General features: G+C 35.4%; 1 pseudogene; it reads right to left on the bottom strand.

Moving 5' to 3' along the window:
* Positions 1-418: 418 nt before the first annotated feature.
* LOC109675491 (AP-3 complex subunit sigma-1 pseudogene) lies at positions 419-1,075 on the bottom strand (annotated as a pseudogene).
* Between the last annotated feature and the right edge of the window lie 15,930 nt (positions 1,076-17,005).

Raw genomic sequence — 17,005 nt, 5'->3', positions numbered from 1 at the left:
TACCTTACTTTTTGAAATACTAGCTGATCCATGAATGTAGGACTTAGGTGGGCATAGAGGAGCAGCTTACAAACGAAAAGAAAAAATTTCTGAAACTCTAAAATCACTGAGCTAGGAAATCAACATTGAACTTCCAAACTGATTTTATAGAACTCCTATCCAGTATCTTGACTTAAATCCAAGAGCCAAAGTTAAGACTCTCCTCCTTTATTTCTGGTAAACGACTTCAATGTAAACATAAATGACCTTTCTCCCTGGATTTTACCTAGAAGTGGCCATTTTAAATTTTAATTGAGAAGAGAGCAAATTTTGGCCCTTTTTTTTTTTTATTTTGCAGTACTGGGGTTTGAACTCAGGGCCTTCACCTTGACCCATTCCACTAGCACTTCTTTGTGATGGGTATTTTCGAGATAGGGTTTCACAAACCAGGATCTCTGCCTCCTAAGTAGCTAAGATTACGGACATGAGTCACCGTGTCACCAATGTTAATATTTCGTGGGCTCTAAGAAAGAGTCCTATTCTGAACAACTGGATACAACATAGGCTGGAGCTCCTGCTAAGCCATACTCAGACTTGTCCAGTTTATTTTGTGCAGTTTAATTTGTGTAACAATTTCATTCATAATGGTCTCTAGTACCATTCCCCCACCACCATTTCTACAAGAATGTTTTAAACCTTGTCTATATGGAATATTAAATTCAGTTTCCAGACATTTTCAAAACATTGTCTAATGTTACCATAAACTATTGAATTAGCTCTAAAATGCCAAGTTCACTTTCTGAAGAATTCATGCAGAAGACAAAATGTAGTGTTGTGTAATGTCTATAAATCAGTTTGTTGTCAGAGCCTGCAATTAATAATCTTCCTTCTAGGAAATTAAATTTTCATGTCTCTTAGATATGGCAAAGAATGGGTCTCTGATGATTTGCTGTTGTATGTCTTTACTGCAGGGATAGTAGACATGGAAGAGCCACTTAAGAAGATGAGGATGCCCTAGATCACTGCTGGTCTGGAGCCATGATGGTAGGAGGCCCACAAGCCTTGTCAGGGGATCACGCCCATGATCTTTCTCCATCTGTTCCCCCTTATGCACATAGGAGTCATTTGGATCGGCCTGTAAATAGATTTGTTTTTTACTTCATTTGCCATTATTTACAAGACCACTACATGTGTCTTTGTGTGTATTTAGCAACTTCAGCGTCACCTTTCACATATGTGATACCAAATGGGGAAAAAAGATAACAGTGATGTATTTTACAGTTTCTATACCCATTGGGGCTCATTATTCTTTTTATTCTTTCTTTTCTTAGTTATATACAGTTTTCACTTGTTATAATCATTTGTTGTTACTTTCCAATCTTTTCTTTAAGTTTAGCCTCTCTCTTTGTCCAAAACAGATGGCCTTCAGGTCTACTCTAGGTCTCCAGCCTCCAAGCCCACCCTATATATTCAGGGATGGCAGCCTTTGTAACTGTGTAAGCCGGTTCCTTACAACAAATCTCTTTCTGTGCATATTTACACATTCTATTGATTTTGTTGCTCTGGATAATCCTAGCTAGTACAACCATTATCCCATGCAGAGCAGATTAATTATAAATATGGCAAAATGGTCAGCAAACTTGGTCAGTCATGGAAACCCAAGAGTGTCATCAAAGCTGGTAGATTCTATGAACAATATAAATGAATGTCCAACACCTTGAGTCTTCACCTCCCAAGCACCTACTAGTAGTACAATAGGCATACATGGAATAAAGAAAACTTTCTTGAGTAAATATGAATTAAGATGAATCAAAAGATATATATGTTTATCATATAGATGTGTACCAGTCTTTATTTTAGAAGGTAGAAAGCAGGTACCTTATCTTTATGAAGGTATCTCTTATACTAAAACATAAATCATTCTTATCCACTGCTCATTAAGTCTGTTAAATATTAAAGCTTTCTTAATCCAATTCCTGATTTTCATATTTAACTGGAAACCAACTATCACTGGACTTTGTTTCTACCATAGTATATCATGCCATTAAATAGAAACACATATACGTCAGAAAATAATTATTAAAATAGTATTTATTTTCTGAAAATCTTTGACGATATCTAGAAGGGAGAGTTACAGAACATATTCCACAGCTAACCATTCTTATAAACATATTTTTGTCCCCTAGTCATCTCTAACCTTCTAAAATTCTCTCACAATTTCTACCTCACTGCAACCCCCACCTCCACTATATATTCTCCAACTCATTAGTAAGACTTTTTATCCTTCAACCCATCTAAAGAATGGGTAACAAAGATAAGCCTTTCTTCTTCAATTCATCCAACTCTTCAATGTATTTTGTTTTAAGAAGAATGTTCTACTTTTCTAAGGCAATGAAAGTAATAAGTATCTATCTCTGTAACTAAACCTGTTTAGCTACAAGCTGAAATTTTTTTTCCTTGATGACTTTTCCTTAATCTTTTCTCTGGTCTTCTCATTACTTTATACTTTAGATAAACCCAATATTTCTCTTTAGTAGTGTCCCATCATGTACAGTTAGTCATTTAAGTAATGTCCTAGTAATCATTGGTCATACTTTTTAATTGATCATACCTTTCTTTGTTTGCTTTGCTGGCATGTTTGATGTTTTTAACTTTTACACCATAGTTTTCATACTCTTTCTCTTTATAGGAAAGCATAATAAACTAAATTATTTATTTTTATTTCTTAAACTTTTACATGTACGTGTGAGTGAATCATCCTTTTCGACTGCTTGGAAAACTGTCCTAATTGTCACCAGCCCTTGAACATCTTCCTTGGTAAAGAATGAAAGGAAGAGAAGGCCTTCTTTTTCTACATGTGGAGTACTCAGAGACACAGGATGTCAAAGTCTGTGCAACAAAGACATCGGTTATGCACCAGGTCTGTGTCTGCTGGAGCTAAATTGGATGAGAACAGAGTCAACTTTTAAATTGACTGATCATTGTGATAAAAGGATTGACTTTTATTTTTATTCTTTTGAGAAGAAAAATGAGCTGGAATCCTGGCCCACTTATCCCAAATGATTGCATAACATGCGGTTATCACTAGTAGTAGAGAATGGGGATGAAGAAATTCTCAGGGAATCTCTGGACCTCATTTTTAGGCATAATTTAAATGTCAATGATAAGAAATATTTAATCTAGCTTCTACTAAAGTCTTTTCTTTGGAACATTAATTCTGTTTTATGTCTTAGAAAAGAAGAAAAAGAAAAACTCTCTAAAGAAATAAGTTTGGGAAATGCTAGGTTCAAAAGAGTTTAAACCAGTTTCTTTATTGCAATAGTGTTAGAATCCTTTAATACCCCAGTGTGCCCTGAATTTCTAAAGATGGGGATATAATATTCAGCATTTACTCCTTGTATTGAATTAAAGAGCCTTTTTAAAGGAAGATTCTCAGAGAAGTACTCTATAGATCATACATTGGAAAATGCTATTCAAGTTGAAATTGGTAATAGATAGTAATTTGATATGAGTGCATTAAAACTTCTTTTTTTATTTTCCTTGATAAACCTGCCAAATGAGAGCAAAATGTCCTAAGGGCAAGTAAACATATGGGAGAGGAAATTTGGGGGAAAAAAAAGTTCTGGATAATCAGGCTGCAAATGCTTCAGAACGAGCTATACTTTTAGTAATAATTGGTCTGCAGATTGTTCTGGAAATATGCAATTGTCAGGAAATATAAATCAACACATGCCCTACCAAACACCTTTCTGAAACTGATACATTTCCTAAGCAATAATACTTCTTTCTCTCTCTCAAGAGCCAAGGGTTCTCTCCACCAGTACCCAGTCTGCTAGTAGCTGGGAAAAAGTCCAGCAGAGCCATGGGTGAGCACTTCTCTGCTCAAAGTGAGTGATCACATTGATTAGTAGCTACTCTGTAGGAGCTGGGAGACAGATGCCTTGTTCTAATTACAGTTTTAGCACCTTCTATTCCACATTTTCCTGCTGCTGAGGGTGCTGAGAAGTTTCTGCAGATGCTTATCAGTTAAACTCCATTTTGAATACAAAGTGCTATTATTACCTCACAGAAAATGAAGTACAGTCTAAATTCATGTGTTTGCCTTCCCCAATTTCACCTGAATGAAAAGGAAACTACTTATTAGTGCCTTAATGTCACAGAGAATTTGAGGCAACCATGTGGCTCTCTAGTGGATTCATTTATCTCACACTGCACCAAAACATGAGCATGGGATAACACTTGTGCAGCTCCTGGAATCTGCACTCAGGGATCAGGAGAAAGTGGAGAGGTCAGTGAGAGTGAGGGGCTGTGGTAGGGTAGAAGTAAACCTTGTCAGTTCATTTAAGGAAGAGAGCTGTCTGTGATGGGCTTCCACACACCCTTGAATGGCTCTCAGACTCTCTCACTGATTCTTCCACTTTTTATAAATGCTGGAATATTTTTGAAATGTATATTTTCTAAATCAGTTACTCTTTTCCATCTTGATACTCTCCATTGTTATTCCAGTGTACTCCCCATGGCTTCAAGTAATCAACTGTAATTGGAAACTAAGAAATTTATGCCTAAACCCCTAGCTTTTCTCACAAACTACAAAGACATATTTTCATCTTCCTGATGAATAATTTCACAGAGTTGTTCAACTAGTGGCCCAAGTAAATACATGGAAAAGAAAAACATTTCCATTTCCACTTCCCTGAGTCCATTTTTCTTTAAAAAATTCTTTCATATCTCACATATTTGCTTTGGGTAAAGTTTTAAAATATACGATGTATTAAACAAATATTTATGGAGAACTAAAATGGACAATAAGTGATCCTAGAAGATAGGAACACAACAATAACCAAAACAGAAAATCTTTTCCAGCTCTCCTGGAGTTTATACTCTATTAAATTGTTAAAGAAAATAAAACAAGTCAAACATATGCCATGTCAGAGTGCAATAAAGTCATGTGAAAAACTTAAGCACATGAAGAGTCTTTAAGGTAGACAAATGTTTGATGTGTTTTATAAGTATCAAAGAAGCCAAATGTGACTGAAGCTGAATGAACTAAGAGGAAAAGAAAAAAATAGTTTAAAGAAATAGTGAGAACTGATAATAAATCACAATTTTCCTTAGTCCACACTGCCCTTTATCATTAATTGACAAAATACTTTTAAAACACCAATGACCTACCACTCTTGGAAATATACCCAAGGGACCATAAATCAATTTATAAGAGAGCTAGCTACATACCATGTTTATTGAAACTCTTTTCACAGTAGCTAAATTATGGAATCAGTCAAGGTGCCCAGCAACCTATGAATGAATAAAAATATTATCCAGCCATAAAGAAAATGAAAATATATCATTTGCAAGAAAATGGGAGTAGAGATCATCATGCTGAGTGAGTTAGGCCAAGCTCAAAAAGCCAAATATTGCATGTTCTCACTCATTTATGGAACCTAGACCCACAATTACAATGATGAAGAGGAGGATGACAATGACAATGATGAAAGTGTTACTCGAAAGTTCATGGGGTACCATCTGGAGAATGATCAATGGAACGGAAAAAGAGGAGAAGAAAGGATACAGAGGGGTGAAGAGGATGGAAGTACACTACAAATATACTATGAAGACAGCATAATGAAACCCACCAGATACTGTTTGAAAAGCGAAGAAAGGGAATGGAAATATAATGGAGGGGGTGAACTTGTTCAAGGTACACTGCACACTATAACATACTGTATGATAATTTAATTTTTTTAATTTTAAAAGAGTAATAAAAATAAAGTCACAGTTATCAAGTTTCCTCTTCACCCGGATCTTCATGGAGCTGATTGCTTATTCTTCACTTCTCTGTCTAAGAGGTCTTTCCTTAGTTGCCCTAGTGAAGGTTCCCTCCCTGCCCCTCACATCAGCATTGCAACATTCCTTTCCTTCACAGGATTTTCTACAATCCATAACCACATCAATTTTGTGATTTTGAACAGCAGTTCTTAAAATGACAGCATCTTGTACATTCTTTTAGTGTCTCCCAGGTCAAAATTATTTTTATAATAATATATAAACATTATTTGCCAGATTTGCTCTTGTTCTTTGTTTCCAGATGCTCAGTGCTGTGTGATAATCAGAAAAGATTGAATGCAAAAGCTGGTATGATAACCCATCTGTCTTCTGTTATGCCAGACATCACAAAGATTTCTGAGAGCTGGAGGTGTAGCTCAAGCAGTAGAGCTCCTGCCTAACCAGTGTGAAGCCCTGAGTTCAAACCTTAGTGCCACCAAAAAAAAATTTTACAAAAGTGCAGTAAATTTGATATATGATAGATAGATAGATAGATAGATAGATAGATAGATAGATAGATAGATGACAGATAGACTTGCCCAATTAGAATCTGGGAAACTAGGCCTCTAGTTTCAAAACTCCCCATCTGATTCAACATGTAGCATATATTAACTAAGATGTGGGCTTAGTCTTCTACTCTTAGTAGGACTGAAGGCTTTTATAGAGAAGTAGCATAATTCTATTTATGTTTTAAGTTGGATCCTAATTATATTTTTAAATCATAGCTCTGGTTAGTGTGTATAAAATAAATATGAAAGTAGAATCAGAAGGGTTTACTAATGCAACAGAAAGAAATCAATGATAAATCCTAGGTTCAAGCCTAAGAAGAATGGAGAAATGTAGGGAAAATCATAGAAGAACACTTTGGGAGCCATTTTTGAGTTTGTTAGGTATCTTATATTTCTAATAGAAGTATAACAAGGTACAGACACCCAAGACTGTGAAGTAGACAAAATAAATGAAACTCTGAAATTAGGGGAGAGGTCTGAAATGGAGATAGACTGGAGACAGTCATCAGCAAATAGATTTTCTAAAAGCCAATTGACTGTATAAGAGCACCAATGGAGTAAGTAAAACAAAAGAGAAAAATCCAAGATCTTTCTACCACTGGAATTTTAGTCAGTTGGAAGAAAGATCGGTAGAGTAATAAAAGTTAGAGAAGAATTTCAAAGAAATCAACTTTGTCCAATGCTGCTGCTAAGTTAGATAGTGACTGTGTATTGACTATTGATACATGATATGAGTACTGTTGGTGGGGTTGGCAGGATAAATTTTAATGGATTTGTGTGGATATTAGCAGAAGCTCAAGAGAAAACTCATGGAGAGGACTTGGAAACAACTTTTTGATGAGTTTTACAACAAAGGAGATTAAGAAAGCTGCTTTTTATTTTTTATTTTTTTACATTTTATTGTTTTTACATTTACTCACATGTTTATACATTGGGCCATCTTTCTTCCCTCCCGCCCCCCTTCTGGGCAGAACTTGTTCTGCCCTCTTGTTCTCTGATTTTGTTGAACAGAAAGTATAAGAGATAATAAGAAAGCCTTAGTGTTTTTGCTATTTGAGATAAAGATACTTATACAGAGAGATTCTTAGCATTGCTTCAATGCACTTGTGTATTACAAACCACATTGGTGCATCTCTACCAGATCTCTTCACTACTTCCTAGACCCCTTCTGCCAGGTTAAGATTATTTTATTCACTCCTCAACAGTGAGCACATAAGCCATATTCAAGTTTTAGATTTCCTTCCCTTTCCCTATTCCTCCCATGCACATTCTCCCCTTAGTGTGTGGCCCATGTCTAATAATATTACTGCATGTATTTTAGGTCTATAATCCGCACATGAGGGAGAACATGCGATTTTTGGCCTTCTGAGCCTGACTAACTTCGCTTAAGATGATGTTCTCCAGTTCTATCCATTTACCTGCTAATGAAAAAATTTCATTCTTCTTTGTTTTTGAATAAAATTCCATTGTGTATAAATACCACATTTCTTTTTTTTTCTTTTATTATTCATATGTGCATACAAGGCTTGGGTCATTTCTCCCCCCTGCCCCCACCCCCTCCCTTACCACCCACTCCGCCCCCTCTCCCTCCCCCCCACCCCCTCAATACCCAGCAGAAACTATTTTGCCCTTATTTCTAATTTTGTTGTAGAGAGAGTATAAGCAATAATAGGAAGGAACAAGGGTTTTTGCTGGTTGAGATAAGGATAGCTATACAGGGCATTGACTCACATTGATTTCCTGTGTGTGTGTGTTACCTTCTAGGTTAATTCTTTTTGATCTAACTTTTTCTCTAGTTCCTGGTCCCCTTTTCCTATTGGCCTCAGTTGCTTTTAAGGTATCTGCTTTAGTTTCTCTGCATTAAGAGCAACAAATGCTAGCTAGTTTTTTAGGTGTCTTACCTATCCTCACCCCTCCCTTGTGTGCTCTCGCTTTTATCATGTGCTCAAAGTCCAATCCCATTGTTGTGTTTGCCCTTGATCTAATGTCCACATATGAGGGAGAACATACGATTTTTGTTCTTTTGGGCCAGGCTAACCTCACTCAGAATGACGTTCTCCAATTCCATCCATTTACCAGCGAATGATAACATTTCGTTCTTCTTCATGGCTGCATAAAATTCCATTGTGTATAGATACCACATTTTCTTAATCCATTCGTCGGTGGTGGGGCATCTTGGCTGTTTCCATAACTTGGCTATTGTGAATAGTGCCGCAATAAACATGAGTGTGCAGGTACCTCTGGAGTAACCTGTGTCACAGTCTTTTGGGTATATCCCCAAGAGAATACCACATTTCTTAATCCATTCATTGGTAGTGGGTCATTTTGGCTGTTTCCATAGCTTGGCTATTGTGAATAGCACTGCAATAAATATGGGTGTGCAGGTACCTCTGGAGTAACCTGAGTCACATTCCTCTGGATATATCCCTAGGAGTGGGATTGCTGGATCATATGGCAGATCTATGCTTAGTTTTTTAAGAAGCCTCCATATTGTTTTACAAAGTGGTTGCACTAGCTTACATTCCCACCAGCAGCATACAAGGGTTCCTTTTTCCCCACATTCTTGCCAAAATTTGTTGTTGGTGGTGTTCTTGATGATAGCTATTCTAAAAAAAGTGAGGTGGAATCTTAGTATGGTTTTGATTTGCATTTCTTTTATGGCCAGTAGTGATGAGCATTTTTTCATGTGCTTTTTGGCCATTTGAACTTTTTCCTAAAAGAAAGGTGCTTTTAGCCTGAAGGAAAAGGTCTTCAGGAAAATATGTGGTGCTATTATCATTATTAGAGTCTATAGCATGCATTGAGATAATGAGAGGGACACACAAATGCTGGAGACATATCCTTGATTAGAAGCAAGGGAATGAGATTAAATATGCAAGAATTTTGCTCAGATCACCAACATATTCCCCTATAAACAAGAAAAAAGGTAAGGATAAAGTAGGGTGAGAAGATGTGGTAGTAGGATTACATGTAATTTATTTTTTACTGCATGCAACTAAAGCTTGAAATGTTTCTCATTCCCCTTCTCCCAGGATATAGCTTGTAGTTTGACAAATACCTTGATTGCAAAATAGCTTTCTAATTTTTCTGGGTTAGATGGATACATTTTTAAAATTGTAACATCTTGCTTTTTCAGTGCTAAAGTATCTCATCTCTTCTTCCACTTTCTAAGACATCCATATGTCTCAGAATTTAGTGATTTGCTAAACAATTATCCTTTAGAAAAAGATGAGATATTGTGGGAAATAATATCCTATCTGAGTTTACTATAAGAAAAGCATGAGTCAAATGTAACTTTTCTAACCAAGCCAAAAGCCCTCATACGCATTCTGTCCCCAAGCTCCCAGCTTTCCAAGAGCTTTAATCAGCTCATTCCAACTGACTTCAGTTCAAGTTGAAGTAAATAAAGGATTAAGGAAAAGAATCACGTCTCTATCTTTAACATATGTGAGACAGATTATATAATCTACAAAGGATCTACCAAAAATATCCATGTTGGACCGTGCCTCATGTGAGAGAACTTTTCATTAGTTCATAGAAAAGTGGAATTTGTTGAACTATTGGTTATATGTACATGTTCATAGAAGACTGACATTTGCAATTACAAAACTTTGTTCTGTGTCATGACTAAAAATAAGATTTACATTAATTGCTTTTTACATATTAAAACTTTTAGCAAATTCTACAATTAGTTTTTCTCATTATTTTATTGTAAAGAATTTTTTAGATATTTGCATTATTGCATAAGGTCTTTGGTATATATTGCAATCTTATTCCACGTCTCATGTTATGAGATCATATTCATGAAGGACAAGTAGAGTTTTGGCTTCCAGAATTTTTAGTAACCCTATAGGAGAAGGGGGTACAATAAACCTAATAAGATGAAGTTTTCTTAAAAACTGAATTGATAAAAGCAGCATAAATAGGGTTTTAATTGCCAAAGCTCATTAGAATATAAGCTCTGTGAAGACATGAACTTTTTTTGATAAGTCCCTTCCCAAACCTAAATTAGTACTTAGTCCAAAGATTAATATGCATCTCTTGAATGCATGTTGAACAATGAATATATAACCAATCTTCCCTGTTGGAATATGGTCATTTTTTATGAAATATAAGACAAAGTTTGAAAAGAGTAGCATTGTTAATTGAGAAATCACGCTTCCTTACTACTCTCTTCTTCATTGTCAGGAAGTACCGATGACAGCATCCTCTGGGCCAGGTTGCCTAGATCTCCTAGAGGCTCTCTGAGAAGCCCAATTTTCATTAGCAAATGTCTTTTTCTACTTAAATTTCTCAGAGACAATGTCTGCTGTTGAAAGCTAAGAAGCCTGACAAGTAAAACATCCCTGTGCCCTTTGGAACCAGAGGAAAGTTCATCCCAGGAACACAGTCTACACTTAACAGCTGGGACCTCTGCCTGTTCCTTATTGGCGCGTTCTTCCTACAGGGTAGAGAAAAGCATTCTAGGCACGAATTGGAATGAGTTGTGAATCTTATGCTAACAATAGTTTGTACTTTCCTTGTAAGTTTTTCCCCCAACAGAATTCAAAATGTTTTATAAATCTAGCATTTTGTTCTGTGGCTATTATTCCCAAGGATATTACATCTGAGAAGAGTATGTATTTCTTGAAAAATTACCAATGAACTGGTACATATGAATAGAAACTAAAAAAAAAAATCTTTCCTATGACCCACAGCTGAAAGAACAATTCTCTTACCAGCTTAATGATATTAATACTCATGAGGGTGATATTTTAATACTACATGTATTCATTACAGGCAAAAGCTCTAGAATCTGCTCTCCATTAATTTCAACTACTTAGATGAAATCCATGAAAAGTCTGTTTTCAATATTGTTTTGATAGGTTTTGTTTTGACAGTCTTGACTACCAGTAATAATTATTTCAATATTTGTTTCCTTCAAAAAGTGGAATGGCATAAATCAAAATGAAAATAACCATCTCTTTTATGCCTCTATTATAAAATATAAATAATTTTTAGCTAAAACAAAATAGAAAAATCATATAAATGTGAGTTCCATGATTTGATTGATTTATACAGCTAAATCAGAAAATTCATTTTGGCCTCCTCATCTTTTAGCAAGATTTGCAAATCCTTACTTTGAATTCAAACATGTGATGAAGAATAGCTTCTAGAAAGAATAATAAGTTGTAAACCAAATGATTTTTGGGTAGGTTGCCTCCAAGATGATTCCCAATGACATCTGCCTCCTGGTATTCACATTGTTGGGTAGGTCCACTATATAAAGGATGGTTTTGGTTTTTTGTAAGAAATTAATGTATATTATAAGTAATGTTATTTTACTTCTGGGAATAATCTACAGCTCTCTCTCTCTCCCTTTCTCTCTCTCTCTTTCTCTTTCTCTCTCTCTCTCTTTCTGCCTCCCTCCCTCTCTCTCTCTCTCCCTCTCTTTTTTTCTCCCTCTCTTTCTCTCTCTCTCTCTTTCTCTTTTTCTCTATCTCTTGTTGTGAGAATTGGAAACAAATTCTTTAGCCCCAAACTTTGAGCCCCCTTAGTCCCAGTTGACATCTTAAATCATAAGCTCCCATGTAAGTTGCTCCTAGATTTCTGACCCTCAGAATTTATGTTAAATAGTATAAATTTTTGTTCTGCTACTAAATTTTTCAGTTATTTTTCACACAACAATAGATAGCTAATACCTTTTCTACAGTAGTAATCTGATAGAAAAATTTTGTTATGAAAATTGTCTAAGTGTATATTTTGTTTTCACCTAGTACGTCAAAATAAACACGTGAAATTAGTGATGTCCACACTGATCAGTGTCTCCATACTGAATTTTATTTATAACTCACTTTTAAATGTTGGTATATCAACAAAAATAATTTGACAGAAAAACAGAGGCAAAATTCTTTTTACATTTATGTTGACTACCTTATGAATCTTTTGACTTTTAGAATTATCATCAAAATTGTTTTTCTTATATTCTATACTTAAAGGGAAATATATATTTTTTTTCTTTTTTTTAATTTTATTATTCATATGTGCATACAAGGCTTGGGTCATTTCTCCCCCCTGCCCCCACCCCCTCCCTTATCACCCACTTCGCCCCCTCCCTCTCCCCCCACCCCCTCAATACCCAGCAGAAACTATTTTGCCCTTATTTCTAATTTTGCTGTAGAGAGAGTATAAGCTATAATAGGAAGGAACAAGGGTTTTTGCTGGTTGAGATAAGGATAGCTATACAGGGCATTGACTCACATTGATTTCCTGTGTGTGTGTGTTACCTTCTAGGTTAATTCTTTTTGATCTAACCTTTTCTCTAGTTCCTGGTCCCCTTTTCCTATTGGCCTCAGTTGCTTTTAAAGTATCTGCTTTAGTTTCTCTGCGTTAAGGGCAACAAATGCTAGCTAGTTTTTTAGGTCTTACCTATCCTCACCCCTCCCTTGAGTGCTCTCACTTTTATCATGTGCTCAAAGTCCAATCTTAAAGGGAAATATATTGAATATAAAGAAAATTTCTTAGACCAATCTAAAAAATGTATCAAAACTTTGAGTCCTTAATTCTTTTGATTCATTTAGGGCAATTTAATTGCTAACCATGGAGCAGATACTGTTCTAGGCACAAAAATAAAATGGTAATAAACAAAATAAATTTTAAAAATCTCTGCCTTCATAATGTATATTCTAGTAATTTCTACAAAGTACTTAGGACTGATGGGGAACAAATTCTTAAGGCAATGTCAAGATCATTAGCCTTTGTGGCTTCATGCTCCTTCGTTGGATAGAATATACCATGTTGAAGTCTGTCTTCCTATGAATGATGTTCATTAGTTTTAGCTTCTCATAATTGACATACTGTGAATCTTCACCCTTCAATGTGTGGCAGTCCTTCAAATATCCAAAGGGCAGTTATTATATCTCCTTTAGGTATCTCATCCTCCCCAACCCACTGTTTTTAACAAGGCTAAATGTGGGTAACTTTAATGTATTTTTAAATATCCAAATATCTTCAATTTAAAGAGCAGCAGTTGCTTTAAGCTAAATGGATTTTTATGTTTTCACATTTTTGCTCTGCAATAAACTCTAATATATCATAACATTTAAATTATTTAGTTGTTCCCCTCATACCCATTAATATGGCATGAGCTGTACATATAGTGTCTGCTCCTAAATGTTTCATTTTGGGGAAATGGAATTTTTTAACTATCTGCATTTTAATGCAGTGCATGCCTTTGAAGACATACTGCCCTGGCTTTGCTTTGGGGCCATAAGGTTAAAGTGCAGTTCTCATGATGTAATCTTGTGATGAGGCTGTTTGGAAACCTAGTAGAGATGATCCAATGGAGTGAAAGGAACTCATTCCACCTGCTGCGAATATATAGAATCGGCAAAAGCTACCCATTGTGAATGCCTTGTCAAATGTAATGTGCTGCACCTTGAGGTTAGGAAAAGATATTCAGCATTCACAATAAAAGAATGAAGGTGAGCAGTGAGAGGTGAATAAGACGCTAGGAAGAAAAAGGACACTTGTATTTAAACCACATTTATCACTTTGATGGGATATCTGTTTCTGATGGCTGAGCTCTTTGACAATGAAGTAAAAACCTCGGGCATTTAGAAGATATCAGTATAAAAAGAAAAGTGATCAATATTCTTGGAAATGCAAAGTAGCTCTGAGTGCATCATCTTGGAGCTTTTCATTGTCAGTCAGTGACTCACACTATCCCCAACTATAGCTTGGTGTTTGTTCCAAATTTGAGAATACAGTTTATGACTCATTGATAGACAATAGCAAACTCTCCTTAAGATAGCAGGGGGCAGGAGAAACCAACATCTGGAAAGTTGTAAAGAACTAATTTAAGAGTTAAGATGCTGCTGTCCACCACCATCTGCACATCTCTTCCTCTGCAAAGTGTTTATACATTCGTTCTTCTTTGGAGAAGAAAAAAACATATTGTGCACAATAGAAATAGCATTGTAGCCTGCCAAAACAGTCTGTGTTACAAGCAAACTAAAACAATAAACTAAATGATAACACTGGTTATCATTTTTAATGGTAGTTACTTATATTATTCTTTTAAAATACAAGGATAAAATAGAGAATGGTAGAGAACAGTGCTATGTTATATATTTGGTCATATTAATATACCATTTATAATGAAAACAAATCTTGAATTTTATCTAAAAAATACAATCTTCTAGTTTTATGTAGCTCTCTTCATATTATACTTATATCTTTGTGTTTATCTTATTATAACTTATTTTCATCTGATCACAGTTGAAACTAAAATAATGTGTGTTTCCCCTTTATGCATCAAAATGAGATCATATATTTCTGAGAATTTTTTTTCACCTAGTAACAAACTATAGAAATGATTCCTGAAAGTATTGTATTTCTCTTTTTTTCATATAGTTATCTTTTGGGAGTCATGATGAATATATTCCATTCCATAAGGTTTTTGCTAAAGTGTCATTTTTTTTTATGCACTAAACAACAGGTTTTTTTTCTATTATTATCACTACTTTCTTATCCCTATTCTTACCTCTTCACTTTCCTTCCTTCTCCTGTGCTACAATCCATTGTTCTCGCTCCCAACTACTCTTTCTGACCTGTCTTTCCCCCATCTTCAACTCTCCATCCTATCTTTCCCCAACCTGTCACCACACTAGCTCTTCCTCCTACACACTCCACCCACTGACTAGCCTACTGTACCAATTATACACAACCCCCACCCTCTGCTATCCTTGACACAAGCACCCTGCACTACAACAACAGAAATACACCCAAACACACACAAAGGCCACAAACCCCAGCAGCCCTTTTCCCACTCCCCCTTTTAGTACCACCTTTACCAATTCCCCAGAATCTATAACTAGCCTAATACCATCACCCACCCCAGCTCCCAATGTTTACAGATATTATCATCAAAGGGAATTCTATATAATACGTAAACAAAAGGCATGGCATTGAACCTGTCAATTTGTTATTGTTAAATTACACCTCCAGGTCAGGGACAAAAACAGCACATCAACCTAGTTAATAAACAAGTTAGTCACAACACAAAAATTAAATCAGGGAAACAAAAAATGCAATCAAAACCACCAACTAGCTTACCAAGAACATAGTTACACAGTACCACGTGGAGCAATGGGAAGAAGAAGAAGAAATGAAAACCACTCTCCTCAAAAAAAAATTCAGTACAGGATTCATCAGGAAATGAAAAAAAAAAAAAGGATATGCAGTTCCTGACCTCAACAAAACAATGATAAATGTCATTAAGGAGCCCAGTGACACCCACATAAAAACCCTCAAAGAAGAAATCTTGGAAGATATTACTGAGAAATTCATGGAGAAAATACTAGACATGGTTAACTAGAATGTACAAGATGCACTCAAGAAATTTCAAGACATTAAAAATAAAGAACATGCGAAGACACTGAAACAAATAAATGAACTCAAAGAGGACTTCAACAAACACCAAACTGAAACAAAGGACACTACAAAAAGCGAGATATATGAATTAAAGATGACAACAAAAAATATAAAAGAGTTGAACAAAGATATAGAAGCCCACCCCCCAAAGAAAGAATTGAACAGAAACCCTATAAATAAAAAGTCCCTTTAGTCAAACAAAAAACACAGTGGAAGGCCACTCTAGCAGACTAGCATAAGTGGAAGACAGAATCTCAGAGCTCTAAGAACAAATAGAAATTAAAGAAAACCAGAAGAAATCTTAGTCAAACATCTCAAGAGCTGTAAAAGGAATATGCAAGAACTTAGCAACTTCATCAAAAAAACAACCTGAGAATTATGGGCATTGAAGAAGGAGAAAAGGTGCAAGCCAAAGGGATATGTAATATATCCAATAAAATAATAACAGATAATTTCCCAAATCTCTAGAAAGTATTGCCCATTCAGGTACAGGAAGCCTCCAGGATACCAAATAGACTTGAGAAAATAGAATGTTCCCATGGAATATTATCATTAAAACAACAAGCATAGAGAACAGAGAAAGAATACTGAAGGCTGTAAGAGAGAAAAAGCAAATAATGTATAAAGGTAAACCCATTAAAATAACAGCATATTTTTCAATGGAAACCTTAAAAGCAAGAAGGGCATGGAGTGAGGTATTTTGGGCACTGAATGAAAATAACTTCAGCCCTAGGATACTCTACCTTGCAAAACTATCGTTCAAAATTGACAGCAATAAAAATCTTCCAAAATAAACAGAAACTAAAACAATATATGATCACCAAGCCACTGCTACAGAAGGTCCTTCAAGGAATTTTGCACAAATTCCTAAGCAATAAAAACAAGTAAATGGCAGGAATCACCACATATATATCAATGTTAATACTGAATGTCAATGGTCTCAACTCCCCCATCAATCTGTTTGGCAAACTAGATTAAAAAGGAAGACCTGACAATCTGTTCTTTACAAGAGACCCATCCTATTGACATAGGATAAAAGTCTTGAAGAAGATTTACCAAGCCAATGGCCTCCCAAAACAAGTGGGAGTAGCAATACTTATATCAGACTAAGTAGACTTCAAACTTACATTGGTCAAATGAGACAAAGAAGGACATTGCATACTAATAAAAGGAGCAATACATCAAAAGGAAATAACAATTTTCAATCTATATGCACCCAATGTCAGGGTAGCCAATTCAATCAAACATACAATAAAGGACTTTAAAAAAAGCACATATAC

This window comes from Castor canadensis, chromosome 4 (genome assembly GCF_047511655.1).
Source record: "Castor canadensis chromosome 4, mCasCan1.hap1v2, whole genome shotgun sequence".
Classification (NCBI taxonomy): Eukaryota; Metazoa; Chordata; class Mammalia; order Rodentia; family Castoridae; genus Castor; species Castor canadensis.
This window is presented reverse-complemented; position numbering and strand designations above follow the sequence as displayed.